The sequence below is a fragment of the Chionomys nivalis genome, chromosome 1, assembly GCF_950005125.1.
Source record: "Chionomys nivalis chromosome 1, mChiNiv1.1, whole genome shotgun sequence".
NCBI lineage: Eukaryota > Metazoa > Chordata > Mammalia > Rodentia > Cricetidae > Chionomys > Chionomys nivalis.
In genome coordinates this window covers 181,099,325-181,115,561 of record NC_080086.1, presented here as the reverse complement: position 1 = coordinate 181,115,561, position 16,237 = coordinate 181,099,325, and the positions used below count along the sequence as shown (strand labels likewise).

At 37.9% G+C, this 16,237-nt stretch overlaps 1 protein-coding gene across 3 annotated transcripts in view; it reads right to left on the bottom strand.

Moving 5' to 3' along the window:
- Tspan12 (tetraspanin 12) overlaps positions 1-15,486 on the bottom strand; it is a 101,642-nt gene extending 86,156 nt beyond the window's left edge. The window contains exon 1 of one of the 3 annotated variants that reach the window (XM_057790612.1): positions 15,216-15,486. The gene's annotated coding sequence lies outside the window, so the exon portion shown is untranslated. Of the gene's footprint in view, positions 1-2,898; positions 2,923-6,108; positions 6,129-15,215 lie in introns of those variants that run through there. The other 2 variants (XM_057790630.1, XM_057790621.1) reach the window with 2 other exon arrangements.
- Positions 15,487-16,237: the final 751 nt, after the last annotated feature.

The following is a 16,237-nucleotide window of genomic DNA, read 5'->3' as shown; positions in this document are numbered from 1 at the left end:
ATAACGGTAGGAACTCAGGTTTTGTTTTGTGTGTGTGTGTTTTGTTGTTGTTGTTGTTGTTGTTGGTGGTGGTGGTGGTGGTGGTGGTGGTGGTGGTGGTGGTGGGTTTTATTTCTATAAAAAAACAGAACCACAGGCTGGATAAAGCCACTGCATTGCTTCATTCTGCATTGTATGAGGAAATGGCTTCTTCTTTTTCTTATATAAATTCACCTTATTTTAAATGCATTACCTTGTTTCCCTGTTTTCTGTGGTAAAGGAAGCTTCAATGAGAAGTGATGGGCAGTGAGAATGACATGTCACCTGAGATGTCCCCTTCCCCACTCAGCACTAAAGAAAATATTTGCCTTCTACTTAACCAACAGGTCTTTTCTTTAAAACTTGACGAACCTGTTTTTTAACTAAGTAAAACTAAGTAACCCCAGTACAGACCATAACAGGGTTGCTTTAGATTTTCAGCTCATTCATGCCTTAGAAAAAAGGAAAGAAAGAAAACAGAGCCAAACAAAAGTCTCCAGGCTTTGAGGCCAAATAAGGAGAAGCAAGAAAAGCTTCTTAGTCTATGAAATAATTATTTAAAAGCTATCATGGCCTTATTAAATTATTGCTTTCCAGTAAATGCCAACTAAAAAAAACAATCTCTTACTAAACACCAAAGAGCCAGGATAGGCAAATTTCCAGTGTGACCTTACTTTCTTAGATAGTTGGACAAAGCACAGGTAGAAGAGGCTTCACAAGTTTAGTGGTAGCGTTGGCTCCTGAGAGTTACTCATGTGTCTGCACATTTTCTGTACATGATAAACATTTTACTTCTACTTAAAAAATGCCTTTATGTGAATACAGTCAAAGAAGCATTGGTAAGATGTCAAAATACGCACAGCATAAGAATATTTCCTTAAAAAAAATAATTCTACTGAAGCTAAATAAATAGTCATCGGGTTACTACACAGAAGAGTGAGCAGCTGTTTCTATTTAGGGATTTCATATATGTCTCTACTGTTCCCTTTCTACTCCACAAATTAACCCAGGATTAATTTCAAGAGCTCACCCACCCTGCATGGCTCTGGGGGTAGAGAACAGCTGCATGGCCAGGCATTTTGTGTCTTCCAGGTGTTGGTCTTCTTTTACACTGGGTCCACAGTCACTCCATCTCCTTGCATCATCTTAATTAGTTCTCAAGCTTTAAATTACAGGTATACCCTGACTCTATCCTAGGACTCAAAACTCCTGTATTCAAACTCACAAATATCTCAGGTTTAATGTACACAATATATTTTCATGGGTGGAATATCACACTGCTTTTCGGAAGTAGTGAATAGTCACCATTTATTCAAACTATTTTTTTTTACCCAACTGGAAATCTAATTTTTAATCCCTCATTTGCTCTTTTTCGTATATGTAGTCACTTGGATGGAAAGTTCTGTCAATTTTACTACAGAAAATATGTTCAGTTTTTTATAGTTCTCTGTGTCTACTGCCACCAACCCAAGCAAATGCCTGCTGTGACTCTAGTGGACTACTTCTACAGCCTGTGACACATCTGCACGAATCTCTCTCTAAAATGTAGTCTATTGTCTATAGCACACAAATAGGCAATTTGCACCCCAAACACTGAGATATATTTCGCTTGTAGTTACAGTGAAATATAAACTCCTCTGGTGTGGGACAATTCTGTATTCTGTCATTTATGTTTTAAATAAACGCTGATTGGCCAGTAGCCAGGCAGGAAGTATAGGTGGGACAACCAGACAGGAAGTAGAGGTGGGTCAATGAGAACAGGAGAATTTTGGGAAGGAGGAAGCCCATTCCTTCCCAGTCCTACCCATTCTCCAAAGAAGGAAGATGTGACCTGCCCCACTGAAAAAGGTACCTAGCCATGTGGCTAACATGTACTAGAATAATGGGCTAATGTAAGTTATTAGAGTTAATGAAAAGCCTGAACTAATGGGCAAATCAGTGTATAACTTATGTAGACCTCTGAAGATTTTCTCTGGGGCAAAATGGTTGGGGGACCGGGTGGGACAGAAACCCCAACAAGCAGGCCCCACTGTAGTTGTTGTCAGAGGTCTCTTGTTTGTTTCCCAGCCACCCAGACTCCTCAAATAATCACACAAAAACTATATTATTTGCAATACTGTTTGGCCAATAGCTTAAGTGTATTGCTACTTAGCTCTTACATCTAGAATTAACCCATTTCCATTATTTTATATTTTACCATGAGGCTTGTGGCCTACAGGTAAGGTTACAACTAGCAACTCATGTCTTTCCCTCTGGCAGCTACATGGCATCTCCCTGACTCCACCTTCTTTCTCCCAGAATTCAGTTTAGTTTTCCCTGCCTACCTCTGTTCTGCCCTGCCAGGCCCATGACAGATTCTTTATTTACCAATAATATTCATAGCATACAGAGAGGAATCCCACATCACCTCTCCTTTTCTGTTTAGATAAAAAGGAAGGTTTTAACTTTAACATAGTAAATTTATATATAACAAAACAGGTATCAAGGAAGAATTACAGTTACAATATTTATATCTACTTTATATTTTATCATAATTAAGGAAAACTATAATTATAACTATCTATTCTTCAGCTTCATCAAAGACTCTAGAAGGATATAATATTACCTAAGTAAACAGAATGTGCATTGTAAGCAACTTCCAACACTCTAGAATTGACAGACATCTCGCTGCCTAGACAGTGACCCAAGGTTCTTCTGTAAGGTTTTGGGCACCCATCTTCAGACTACTGACCCCTAGTATCTGATAGACTTTTCCATGAAGCAGGAAATTTCAAAGACAGTTCCACTTATATTAGCAGTTTGTCAGTCACCTTCTTCTGTGTCCTACAGAATGTCTAGCAGATTCTTTCATGTAGCAGGAACCCCAAAGGACCATCTCACCTTTAGGCAAGTTCAGCAGTTATTTCTCTGTGGGTCCTGCATGTCCAGTTCATACAGCATGGCATCAAGCAGTCCAGGCAAGAGCAGTTTGTTGTCCAAATGGCTAGCAAACTCCATAAGGAACTTTTTTTGGTGCCGTCTTCCTCTTGAAGTTATTGGTGTTGCCAGGAGTTGATGTGTCTCATTGTCACAAAAAGTCTTAATCTTTTAAAACATTTTAAATGCCATTTTCTGAAGGTCTCTGAAAGATTTCAAGAATACCTATCTAACTGAAATATATATATATATATATATATAACCTAACTAACATGACTACAAGCTATTATAAATGATTATCTATTAACCTATATTTTTAAATTATACATTACATTTCTAAAAGAGCAACACAATCACAATACCTTAATGAAGAGCAGAAATATACAGATAATAAAATTGACCTTAAATTTTATCAATAAACCCAGATCCATACCAATGCAAATCTCTGTAGTCTATCCATATCATATCCCCCTTTAGATGTAAACAAACATTTATAAACAATATTTGGGAATTTGGTGCTACTGCTGAATCAGGAAGACCTCTCTTAAAGGAGCTGCTGCACGGCATGCTGGCCACCAAGAAGCCATGCTTAACTCTGTTCTTTTGTGTCTAAAATTACTTTTTAAGCTTTTTTTAGGTTTTATGTGGATATAGTCAATCACATTGACAAGCCAATTTGTTGTATGAGGCTGCTTGTTTGTTTCCCGGCCACCCAGACTCCCAAAATAATCACACAAAACTATATTATTTACAATACTGTTTGGCCAATAGCTTAAGCATATTGCTACCTAGCTCTTACATGTAGAATTAACCCATTTCCATTATTTTATATTTTACCACGAGGCTCGTGGTCTACCAGCAAGTTTCTCTCCTGTGTCTGTCTCCAGCAATGGCTACATGGTATCTCTCTAACTCTGCCTTATTTCTCCCAGAATTCAGTTTAGCTTTCCCTGCCTACCTCTCTTCTGCCCTGCCAGGCTGAAGACAGATTCTTTATTAGCCAATGGTATTCACAACATACAGAGGAGAATCGCATATCACCCTGTAACGACAGGAATGTTGGCCATGGTAATAGGTTTCATGATCCCACAAATAAAAAAGCTCAGAAAATACAATTAAGCATGTGAATACTCATGTTGTGGAAAATATAAGAAGAATAAATGATTCTAGGGAAGAAGCAGAAGTAAGAAACTCAGTAGTCTCATCAATCTCTGACTATTTTTCAGGTCCCCAGCAAAGGACATATATTTGACTTTATTTATGAGAAAACCACAATAATCGACAAAAATGTATCTAAAACTCACAAAAAAAATGTATGCTAGATTGAAACATTTGACTCTTCGATATCAACTTGTAGCCAATTTTATTGCTTTCAAAATTTATATATATATACATATATACATATATATATATATTTATTAATTCTAGGCAGCCATAGGAACTAGCAGAAAGCACTGTGCATCTGAGATGAGCACAGCCGACCAAAGAGTTTGCTTTCTCTTCCATTTTTCCTGAGAAAATGATCAAATATTTATTTATTAGATCAAAATCCACCTATAAGAAGATTTATAACTGATTTCATTTTCACACATTCTTAAGATTAATCATGAAGAATAGCACATTTCCTGGTGAATAGTAATGTCCTCAGAAGCATTTAATTTTTCCCATAAATGTGAATATTCCCTAGCTCTATCAATAACTTTTACTTGAAATTGCTAAAAGTAAATCCAGCTTTCTGCTGAAAACCTACTGGCATCTTCAACACCCTATGCCAAATATAAAACTTTCCCCAGCTCCAGGATAGTGCCCTTCACCAATACTCCCAAAACACATTACATCAACCCCTTGGACAATTATACTTTATATATATACTTTATATATATTTCATCTATATTTGTCATTAGACAGCAACCTCTTTAAATACAATTTCCATTGCTCATCTTCTGAATGGATTAGCATTATCCTAGAAGCATTCTCAAAACATTTTTCAAACTAAAACAATTAACTTCTCTAAAATAATAATTAAAATGTTTTATTCAATCCAAACCTATATCATCATAAGAAATATAATTAACATTTGAAAAAATGCAGTCATCAACACATATTTTATAATTAAAACCTGTATTTTTAATTAGTTTATAATTAAATTAGTTTCATCTGGGATAGTTTGGGGGAAATTCCATGAAGCAGCTTATCAAGAAGGAATTTTTGACATTGGCACAGCTTACTAAAGATATCAGCAAAGTGGACTTGGAATGATGGTTAAACGTTTTAATTCAGCTCCCTTTACCTGGTGGAACTGGTATCAGTTTTCTTCTGGTATTCATGAGATCCCATCTCTATTGTCTCACATAAAAGGTGTCTTTATATACAAAGAGCTCACAAAAAACTAGTTAATTTCAGTAAGTCTGCCAGTGCAGGAGGTATCATTTTCCTTTTTATATACCTATTTTTTTTTTAATCTGCACATTCTGTTTCAGAGTCTTGACAGGCCGAATCTTGTCAGCGTCTTTGATCCCCAATACCTGCTATATTCTAGATCATTCTGCTTGTTATTTGAATGCAGTCGAGAGTTGTGGTTTGATATAAAATGCCATATCATAATTATACCAATCACAACAGTATTAGAAAGATAAACTTTGTTTTACAAGCTCCATAAACAATTCAAATTCTGCTCATTTAGCTCAAATAATCATGAGGCTAGAGGGGATGGAGGCAAGAATTCAATGGTCACATGACCAAAATACCTGAGAATACAGTTGATGAAGCGAAGAAATCCTAAGAATTAAGCAAACACCCCCCAAAGTCTGTGTGGATAATTGTTGAACTTACAGACTTTTCCCATTGTGGTGAGTACGAGATCTCTGCAGGTTTGTGTGGGGCTTCCACCCCGTGACATCTGAAGTCAGAGCTCTGGCAGGGTATCATTTGTACTGTGTAGCTCATCACCTAACTTTGCACAAGAGGCTTTGAAGCCTCTATTTGAAGTCAGCCATGATTCACTGCAGCCGAATGCTGTCAAGGCAGCTGGTTCTGCACACACACACACACACACACACACACACACAGAGAGAGAGAGAGAGAGAGAGAGAGAGAGAGAGAGAGAGAGAGAGAGAGAGAGAGAGCCTTCTACAATAAATTAACCCCTCGTCATCTCAATTTACAGGCACTCACCAGAATCATGTCTGAACTAGGGATGTGGCTTCATGGTAGCACACCTTTCTAGCATGCTAGATGCTCTGGGTGTGCTAAAAAAAAAAATACAAACAAAATGGTACCTGTTATCCACTGAGTCAGGCATGCAACAAGCCTCTTCACATAACACTTTAAAACTTTGAAACACCGCTATAATTTGTTATCACCCAATTAGAAAAGTAGGAGCTTAAATATCTTTATCTTGTTCAAGTTCTGAAAATGAGCATGAGGTTCACCTGGATTCACAAGGATTGTTTGCTCATATCTAGTCATCTATCCAGGCATTATAATAGACCCAGAGATGTGGCAAATCTTGTTTGAACTGTTTTGGGAAGTCATTAAGAAGTTAGGTCAAGTATATCACTAAAGGTCCGAACTCATCTTCATTATTACCAAAATTGCCTTGCTTGTGAATCTTTGGAATCTGTAATTATCACTCAAAGTAAATGTGGGTTTTAAATATGATGTGTGGGTGTGTGGGTGTGCGCGCTTGCATGCGCACACTCAAGTGTGCCTGTATCAGTTAATGTGCACCACATACATGTGCACGTGCCTGTGGAGACCAGAAGACATTGGATTCCCTGGGACTGGAGTTACAGATTGCTGTGAACAATGTGAGTTCTGGGAACGGAATGTGGATCTTTTGCAAGGTCAGTAAGTGCTCTTAACCCACAAGCCATTTCTTATAGCAAACATGTACACGTTAGTAGAAATTTTTTTTTTTTTCCTTTTATTTATTTTTTATTCTTTTTTAATTAAAAATTTCCACCTGCTCCCCGTTTCCCATTTCCCTCCCCTCCTCCCAAATATTGCCCCCTCCCCCCACTCCCCTCCCCCTATCCCCACTCCTCTTCTCCTCCCCCCACACCATTCCCCCTCCCTCTCGATACTGAAGAGCAGTCCAAATTCTCTGCCCTGCGGGAAGACGAAGGTCTTCTATCTACGTCCAGGAAGGTGAGCTTCTAAACAGGCTAAGCTCCCACAAAGCCAGTTCATGTATTAGGATTGAAACCTAGTGCCATTGTCCTTGGCTTCTCATCAGTCTTCATTGACCGCCATGCTCAGAGAGTCCGGAATCAACCCATGCTTATTCAGTCCCAGACCAGCTGGCCTTGGTGGGCTCCTAATAAATCAGTTCCACTGTCACAGTGGGTGGGTGCATCCCTCGTGGTCCTGATTTTTTGCTCTTGTTCTCCCTCCTTCTGCTCCTCATTTGGACCTTAAGAGCTCAGACCGTTGCTCCAAATTGAGAATCTGTCTCTACCTCGATCCATCGCCAGATGAAGGTTCTAAGGTGATATGCAAGATATTCATCAGTATAGGATAGGGTCATTTCAGGTTCCCTCTCCTTAGTTGCCCAAGGTACCAGCTGGGGACATATTCCTGGACACCTGCGAACCCCTCTAGAGTCAAGTCTCTTGCCAACCCTAAGATGGCTCCCTTAGATAGGATATATACTTCGCTGCTCCCGTATCCATCCTTCCCATATCCCAACCATCGTATTTTGATTGCCCTGAATCTTTTAAAAGTGAAATCTAAATCTTCATAGATATTAAAAATGCATTTTCAAGCTCACTGTGATGCCCGGCATTAGGAAGAATAGTGCGGAAATGTCATGACTGTGAAAACAGTCTAACAGTGGTTCTCAACCTTCCTGATGCTGCGACACTTTTATATAGTTCCTCATGCTGTGGGGACCCCAACCATAAAATTTTGTTATTGCTATGAATGGTAATAGAAATGTCTGACATGTGGGACATCTGATATGTGATCTCAAGGGGCCACAGCACACATGTTGATAAACATTAGTCTAGACTGAATAGCAAGGCACTGTTATAAATGCCTACCATCGAAAATTACCTTTTCCGCAAAGAAAATCTCACACAACTTTGTGAAATTTTCAATATGTGTTTATCTGTATGTTTGTGTGTGTGTGTGTGTGTGTTGTATACATTAGTGTTCACAGGTGTATGTAGGTACACATATGTGGTAGGTACAGAGGGAAATACTGGGTGCATTGCTCTATCTCACTTCACTTTTTCTTTCTTTATTATTAATTAAATTTTTTTATCTATTTTCTTTTTCATTATTATTAATGAAACTTTTTCATTTCTTTTACATCCTGGCTGAAGCTTCCCCTCTTTCCTTCCTTCCACTCTGTTTCTCCCTACCTCTCCTCTGCCTTCCCCCATCCACTCCTCTTCTGTTTCTGTTCAGAAACAGGCAGGCCTCCCAGGTGTATCAGCAAAGCAAGGCATATCAAGTTGAGGTAGGACTGAGTTCATGCCTTTGTATTAAGGCTGGGTCAGGCAGCCCAGTAAGGGGAATTAGGTTCTGAAAAGCCAGCTCAAGCATTAGGGACATGCTTGAGTTCCACAAATAGTTGAAGAGAGGGGAGGAAGGACTGTATGAGCCAGGGGGTTCAAGGTCATCATAAAGGAACCCACAGAAACAGCTAACCTGGGTTTACAGGCGCTCACATACTCTGAACCGACAGCTAGGGAGCATGCATAGAACCATCCTAGGCCCTCTACATGTGTGACAGTTGTGTAGTTTTGTCTACTTGTGGAACTCCATTTTGTTCTCTAGACAGGTTCTCTCGCTGAGCCTGGAATTCACGGACTGGTTAGGCCAGCTGGTCAGTGGATTCCAAGGATCCCCCTCATCACATCCCTTCACGGCTGGATTTATAGGTGGCGCCAGCTTTGACATGAATGCTGGAGATCCAAACTCAAGTCCAGCTCTTTAACCAGTGAGCTGTCTCCCTCTGACATAATTTCCAAACTTCCCAAAAAATGGAGGAGAGTCCTAGGAAAAGACTATCTTGTCTATGGCATGATAACATTATGGGCCCTTTAGATTGCTTACAGCACACCATAATAAGAACTTCAAAACTGAAAACAGAAAACACTCACATAGCTCATGCATAAGTAAATCATCATTATCCAATTTCAAGTCAGCTTATAGTCTATTAACTTTCTACTAACTAACCATATCTCTAATTTTGATTTTATTTTTTCCTAGTTCTTGAGGTAAGTAAATATAATTTACACCTCAAGATGAACATATTTGAAAATATAGAAATCATACTTTTTCCCACACTAATCAAATATTACAACTCTTTCTGATACTGAAAACATATCATATTTGATTCTGAAATATTTTGCAACTTTGCCTACTTGGCATAAAAATGTCAAGAGCATCTTGGGGACTGACCTTCCTCTTGTGGTCAATATGTCAGATACATATTAACCAAGCTCAAAAAAAGAGGAGTATCAAATCAAATGACCATTTACTAATTCACAAGGAGGAATATAAGAAAGAACCAGGGAGATCAGGCACTTAAATGTGTTGCACACATTATTGTCCTAGAAATAAGCCTCATAAAGACTCGGGTAACAATTCAAGGATTTCTTGGTAGCATGGGATCAAAAGAAGAGACGTTGGGAATATGGTTGGTTAATTAATGACATCAACCTGAGATAACCTTATGTCATGATTGAAAGGAAACAGATAGGTAATACCCTTTCTTCTTCAGTAAGTTCAGTACACTAAGAAGCAAATATGGACTCAAACAGATGAAGCTCAATACCAGCTTTATTACTGATGAAGAATGGGTAAAAAATAAATCTTTGGCTATGAAACAAAGTGAACTTGATAAAAAAAAACTTTCCCAGTGCATTAAACTAACTATACTGATATAATTGTTTGATCTCAGCTACTAGCTTCAAAGCAAAGTCCCTGAATACAAAGCAGTAGAGAAGACCAGAATGTCTATGTTCATCCTGTGGGAAGGTTGGCTTCCAGATATGGGGGGAAAGATGAAAGGGAGGGAAAAGAGAATGGTGGAGCTAGGGAGTGGAGGAGAGAAGTAGAAAGAGAGGGGGAAGCAAGGAAGAAGAAAAAAGAGTTCTGTTAAGGGACCAGGGAGGAGCTGTGCACTGCTTCTTGCCTCACGGAGTCAGGATGGATGCTGCTTGTATATACAAGCCACTGTGGCTATCAGCTTTCCTTGTTTCTACAGTGAGTTCATCCCTTTTCTCATCTGCAGTGTTTTCAAGTTCCATCAATACACTATTTCAAACCGATGTCAAGTTTAATGGGCCTAGAAGCTACTCGACTTCTCTAAACAATTTTTGCCTCTTTTCTGATCCATTGTCTCTTTCTCAAACTTCCTCAGTTCTGAAAACAGGAATGGAGACTCGCTCTAAGTGCCCCCACAATCTCACAGTAGAAGTACTAAGAGGTTTACTAAGTGAATAATCAGAGGAGAGGGAAGATATGGTCTACTGCTCTGCAGTCAGGACTTCATTATCTAAATACTCTAGCTGCTGGTTCAAGGCTCTACCTTACATCTGTCCTACCTCCTTTTGTGTCCTCATCATTGCTAGAACATGCTCCCACTGAAAGAGAATACAGGATACAAGAAATGAAATTACGTATTTGTTACTAAAATTCTTTCATTGAAAATTCGACTTTTATGTACTTCAACCATTTATTTCTTCACTTGTCAGCAGAAGTTGCAAATGTTATATTATTGAGCTGGTCTTGAAACATCTATTCTAATATCATCTACTCATTTCTCAAATCTACACACTGTGGAATCAGAAATTCCTGGATAAAGATAACAAGCAACTATAGGCAACTAAGAAAAGTTGGGAATGGAAGAGGTGATCCTCACCAGGGAAGAACACACCAACTGGTTGTCCAATGTCAAATGATGTGGGATTCCCCTCTATATGCTATGAATATGTGTTATTACCATTGGTTAATAAAGAAGGTCGGGGTTCTTATTAACTAACTCTTATATATTAAATTAACCCATTTGTACATCATATGGGATATCCTTCTGTATATGTGTTGCTACTATCAGTTTGATGAATAAGGCTTTTTGGTCAATGACTTAGCAGAGTAAAGCTAGGCAGGTAATCCAAACAGAGAGAAAGAGTAGGCAGAGCCAGGCAGTGGTGGCGCACACCTTTAATCCTAGCACTCGGGAGGCAGAGGCAGGTGGATCTCTGTGAGTTCGAGGCCAGCCTGGTCTAAAAGAGCTAGTTCCAGGACAGGAACCAAAAAAAGCTACGGAGAAACCCTGTCTCGAAAAAAAAAAGTATGCAGAGTCAGACAGATGCCATGTAGCTGCTGATGGAGAAAGATGCCAGAACCTTACTGGTAAGCCACTGCTTTGTGGCAATACACAGAGTAATAGATATGAGTTAATTTGAGATATAAAGGCTAGCTAGGAATATGCCTGAACAGTCCTGTAATTAATATAGTTTTGTGTGCTTATTCAGGACTGGGTGGCTGGGAAACAAAAGTACAGTCTCTATTTACAGTCAAATGGTCAGTCCTGAAAACAAACATATAAATAATATTACATGGAGACTGAACAAAGTATATTTAAAAATATATAGGTATATACATACAATAACAATTCATGAGCAAAGACTCCATAAATTTGAAGGAGATTAGGAAGAGGTATATGAGAGAATTTGGAGTGAAAAAAGAGAAGGGAGAAATGTAACTAAATTATAATCTCAAAGAAAGGTAACAAGCAAATTAGCTAAACTAGTGGACAATGAGTAAAAAGGGATCACTATTTTAATTTCTATTCAGCACCAATTCTTTCTTAACATTGACCCCGTTAAGAGATCTCAGCATAACAATGACAAAAACAGCCTTGTATGACATTATCTCCAAAATGAAGTCCCACTGAATATTACTTGTAAAGACTAAAATGTGTTACATAAAACATAATTCCATTATCACATAGGTTCAAAAAGGCCACAACAAGGGAAAGTTACATATTTTTCAAAACTCAACATTGCTTTTAAAAAATCATTAATAAATACCTTTCTACCTACTCTAATTTCTTATTGATCTACTGATTGTTTAATTTTTTAACTTTGTTTTTTTTTTTTTTTTTTTTTGAGGCAAGCTTTTGTGTATCCGAGGCTGGCTTTGAACTTGCTATTTAACTGAGAATGACCTTTAACGTGGGATCCTCTTGCCTCTGTCATTTCCTTTTCCAATGGCTGATGTTACATGTATGTTCTACCATATAGGGATGATGCAGTTCTAGGATCCAACTCAGGGCTTCCTACATGATAGGCAAGAAATCTATCAACCACGCTATGCCTCCAGATCATCCTAGTAAGTCTTGCAGTAGAACAATAGTTTAGTTTATGTTCTGTTAGCGAGCATAAAATTTTGTCAATTAAAATATGAGAATCTCGTGTGATGATTTGTTGGCTTGTTTGCCTCCTTGCTTGTTATAGAAGTACCAGGGAATGAACCTGGAGACCAGTGCAGGCTGGTTTACTGCTCCACCATTAACCTATGTTCCCAGGAAATCTGTTTACATGTATTTATTTGTTTATTCATTCATTTATTTACTTATGTGTGTGAGTGTTTTGACTGTAAACATGTATGTGCACCTTGTAAATGCCTGGTGCCCAAGAAGCTCAAAAGGAGGCATCAGATTCCCTGGATCTAAAGCTATAGGTAGTGATCAGCCACCATGTAGGTAATGGGAACCAAGCCTGGGTCCTCTGCAAGAGAAGTAAGTGCTGTTAAGCACTGGAACCTGTCTGATTCTGTGTTGGCATTCTTAGAGATGGAAGTTAATTCTTACATCGTATGCTTGCTAAAGCTCTGCCCAGATTAATTTTGGACAGATTCTACCATAAGTCTCCCTCCTGTTTACAGCAAATGGAAAGAAAAACAACTTAAATTATTCCTAGTAGTGTTTCTCACTTGGAGTTTAACTATATTCAGTCATTTTTGGACCTGACGTCAGTGGCATTGGTTCTGCTCCACACACTTAGTCTCTGTGCCACCAACAGCATTGAGGCACCAGAATTTCCAAGAAAAAATTCACGGTTTTCTTTCTAAACAGCCATCTTTTCTTCAGCTTTGTTAATTACACATCCTAGCTCCTAATGAAACATATCAAAAAACATGGCTATATCCAGCAAGGAGGCGTCACGGTCTTTCCTCAAAATGCTCCTCGAATTGTTTGCTGATTAAAAGACATATTTATGGCTGTATGTTGCCTCTAATACTAGTGGTAATAAGAAGTCTATAAAATATGACTCTGTTCTGTCCAGCCAACATTAGAAAATGTCGCTGATTATAACTTAATCATGTTCAATATGAAAATGTATCTTAGAATTGATAGTAAGAGTTCTAATGGGCTCTTACTTTTCACAGGCATTGCCCAACATTGTCAAACCTATGTGTGCTCATAGCATCAAACTTTATGTTCAATCCTCTGTTCTTATTTAAGGTGTCCAAATTATATTGGAAGGCATGCTATACATAGAAAATAAAATGCAGAGTACCTTATTAAATTTGAATTGTAGATAAAGCATGTTATATATATTTTTTTAGTGTGTCCTAGACAGATTGACTGAAAATAAAGTGTCATTGCTTACTCAAATTTAATTGGTCATCCTGGACTTGTTTCTGGCAACATTAAATATATGTCAGAAGTGTTATAATCTTGACTTGAAGTCATTACAAGTCTAATATTATCTTGAAATAATGATTTGGTTTAAGAATAGAATATATTTCCCGTTTCCATAAAATCATCAAGATGCTAACTGCAGCTGTTTCAAAATGGTGAAATTTGTAATAGTTCAAATGAATTTGGACTGGATTTTGCTTGAGGTTTTTTTCCTGTGTTAATGTTCTATTATCAGTATAACGAGGAAAATCAATAAAGCTATTTTCATTAAAAAGGAGATATAAATTATACATATAAAAAGTTATTAGCTGAATTGTGTATGCAGCCTACTTTTTCAAATTTCTTTCTAAACTAGGTTCCCTCACACTTATTTTCTCTAGTTTATGAAAGGGACTGAAGCTGTGGTTCAGCGAGAAAGCACCCGATCTAGGTTCAGTCCTCGGCAACAAACACACACCTGATCTGCGCTGGACAGGTGCAAATGCATTCTCGGTGCTAAAATCTTTATTATTTTTTTTCATTGCTCTAACAAACTACCACTTTCATGTAGCTGCTAAAGATTTAAACAGAGAATCTTTGTGGAGTCCCCATGTTTTCTGGCATACACTGATCTTAGATATTACATAATTATGTATTTGTCTATAGACAATTTTCTTCTAATTTTAAAGATATCAAAATTTTTTTAAAAAACCTGAAGATATAATGTCAACTCTAAATATTATTCAAAATAAGTTTTAAGCAAATTAGGGAAGATAATTGCTTTTAAAAATAAAAGCATGGTTGAAAAGTAGGTACTTTCAAATTTTTATTAACGAAAATGCAATCTGATAGATACCAAAAACTCAGACTTTGGAGATAACTTAGGCTTTTTTAAAAATAAGGATTTTTTTAAATGAACATTAGAGAAGGTTAAAATAAAATGGTGATTTCACGTATCATTTGTATTTGCTCACGAGAAAGCTTTCTATGGAGAGAAAAGAGGACAGAGAAGAAAGATACTGGAACCCTCCCCAGCCTCCCCTTTCTAGCTCATCTCTTACCTTTATAAAAGTTCAATCCGATGGGGATTTACTCCTTTAGATTGAAATTCTGTACTAAAATGGCAACACAAAAAAAATAAAGAAAAACCCAGATATGACCAGACGCCTTGTCTTGCAGCTATTAAAAACTAAGATAAAACTTGACATTTGGAGGGGGCATATGGCTCAGACATCAGTTACCAGGAGCAAGTAGTTGGTCATTGAGATAGAAAACACAATAACTGCTTTATTTTCTATTTTAAGCACACCATCCTCTACCAACACAAACACAAGCCGTGACAACCAGCTAGGGGATAAAAATCAAATCTAAGTCATTGAGGCATTTCTATTAAATTAAAAAAAAAATTAGTGTCCCGGTCAGCCGAGAGATTGACAAAGGGCACGTGATGGAAAATAAGATGAAATTTTAAAGAAAGGAAATAGGTACATGCAGGCGGTTATGAATCATCGATCATATTTATGACTCATGCTTTATAACTTTCCCTGCAGTGCCCATTGTTATTTATATGAATTTTTAAAACCCCGAAATTAATGTCAACCGCCCTATGAAAATACCACGAAACAAGGACATTACTTACAAATTCCTTGCGCCTCCCGCAGCAGTTCCGAAGCTGTATATCACACGGCAGTGTATTTCACTTTAAGCAGCCCCATCTACTTTCATCCCCGTGCTATGTATAGCACGCTGAACTGCCTTCCGAAGATCAAAGAGAAGCGGGCCCTGCTTTATTTACAAAGGCAAATTTAATGGGTAACCAAGGTGCCTGTTTTACTAAGCTGACTGGTCCCTTTTGAACTACTATCTCCACTGATCCAGAGACCATGCTCCAAACGCAGAGGCTCTCTTGAATCTGGAAAATGTTCTTAGCTTAATTGGTGCCCTGTCTTTGAACTACATGCCATGGTTTTACTGGGCTGGAAGGGCACACAGAGATTCCTTCAGGGCTCATGAGTGCTACAGGAGTTTGGAACAAGAGAAGCAAACAAGACAAAAATGGGACTATGAAATTGAAAATATTTATCTCAATATCAATAAAGGAAGTACATGATGCAATATCAGTGTCTCATCAAAAACTGGGACACGGATCCAGCCTTGGTATGAATTGTAAACCTCACTGCTCCATAGGGAAATAATATATTTGTTTTGTGTGTTACATTAATGTTAATGTAAAAGTGAATGTTTGTGAAACAACAAGATACAAAAGAAAGATTTGGAAAGATTTGGGAGATGTGTATTCCAATAGATTGTTAACTGGCAACATGAATTTGTCTTAGATGTCCATGTCTCCCAGAATCTCACATTCTCATCTTCAAAAGAAGAAATTGCCTTTTACAGGGGAGGGGGGGACTGCTTGTCAGTATCTGTAACTCTCCTGCTATGAGTTGTGCATTCTCTTTCTTTTTGAGTGCATGCACTTGTTTAGGCCAATGAGGAATGAATAGGAGTATCATATCAGTTCTGCAAGATGCAATGACTTGGGAAAGATTACAAATACTCTGTACATTTCTGGAATAAACTAGGAAGTATGTGTTAGCATGATGAAGGAGTACAACGCTAAAGGGCTGTGGATATATAGTGTATAGAGTATAGTGCTGTGGA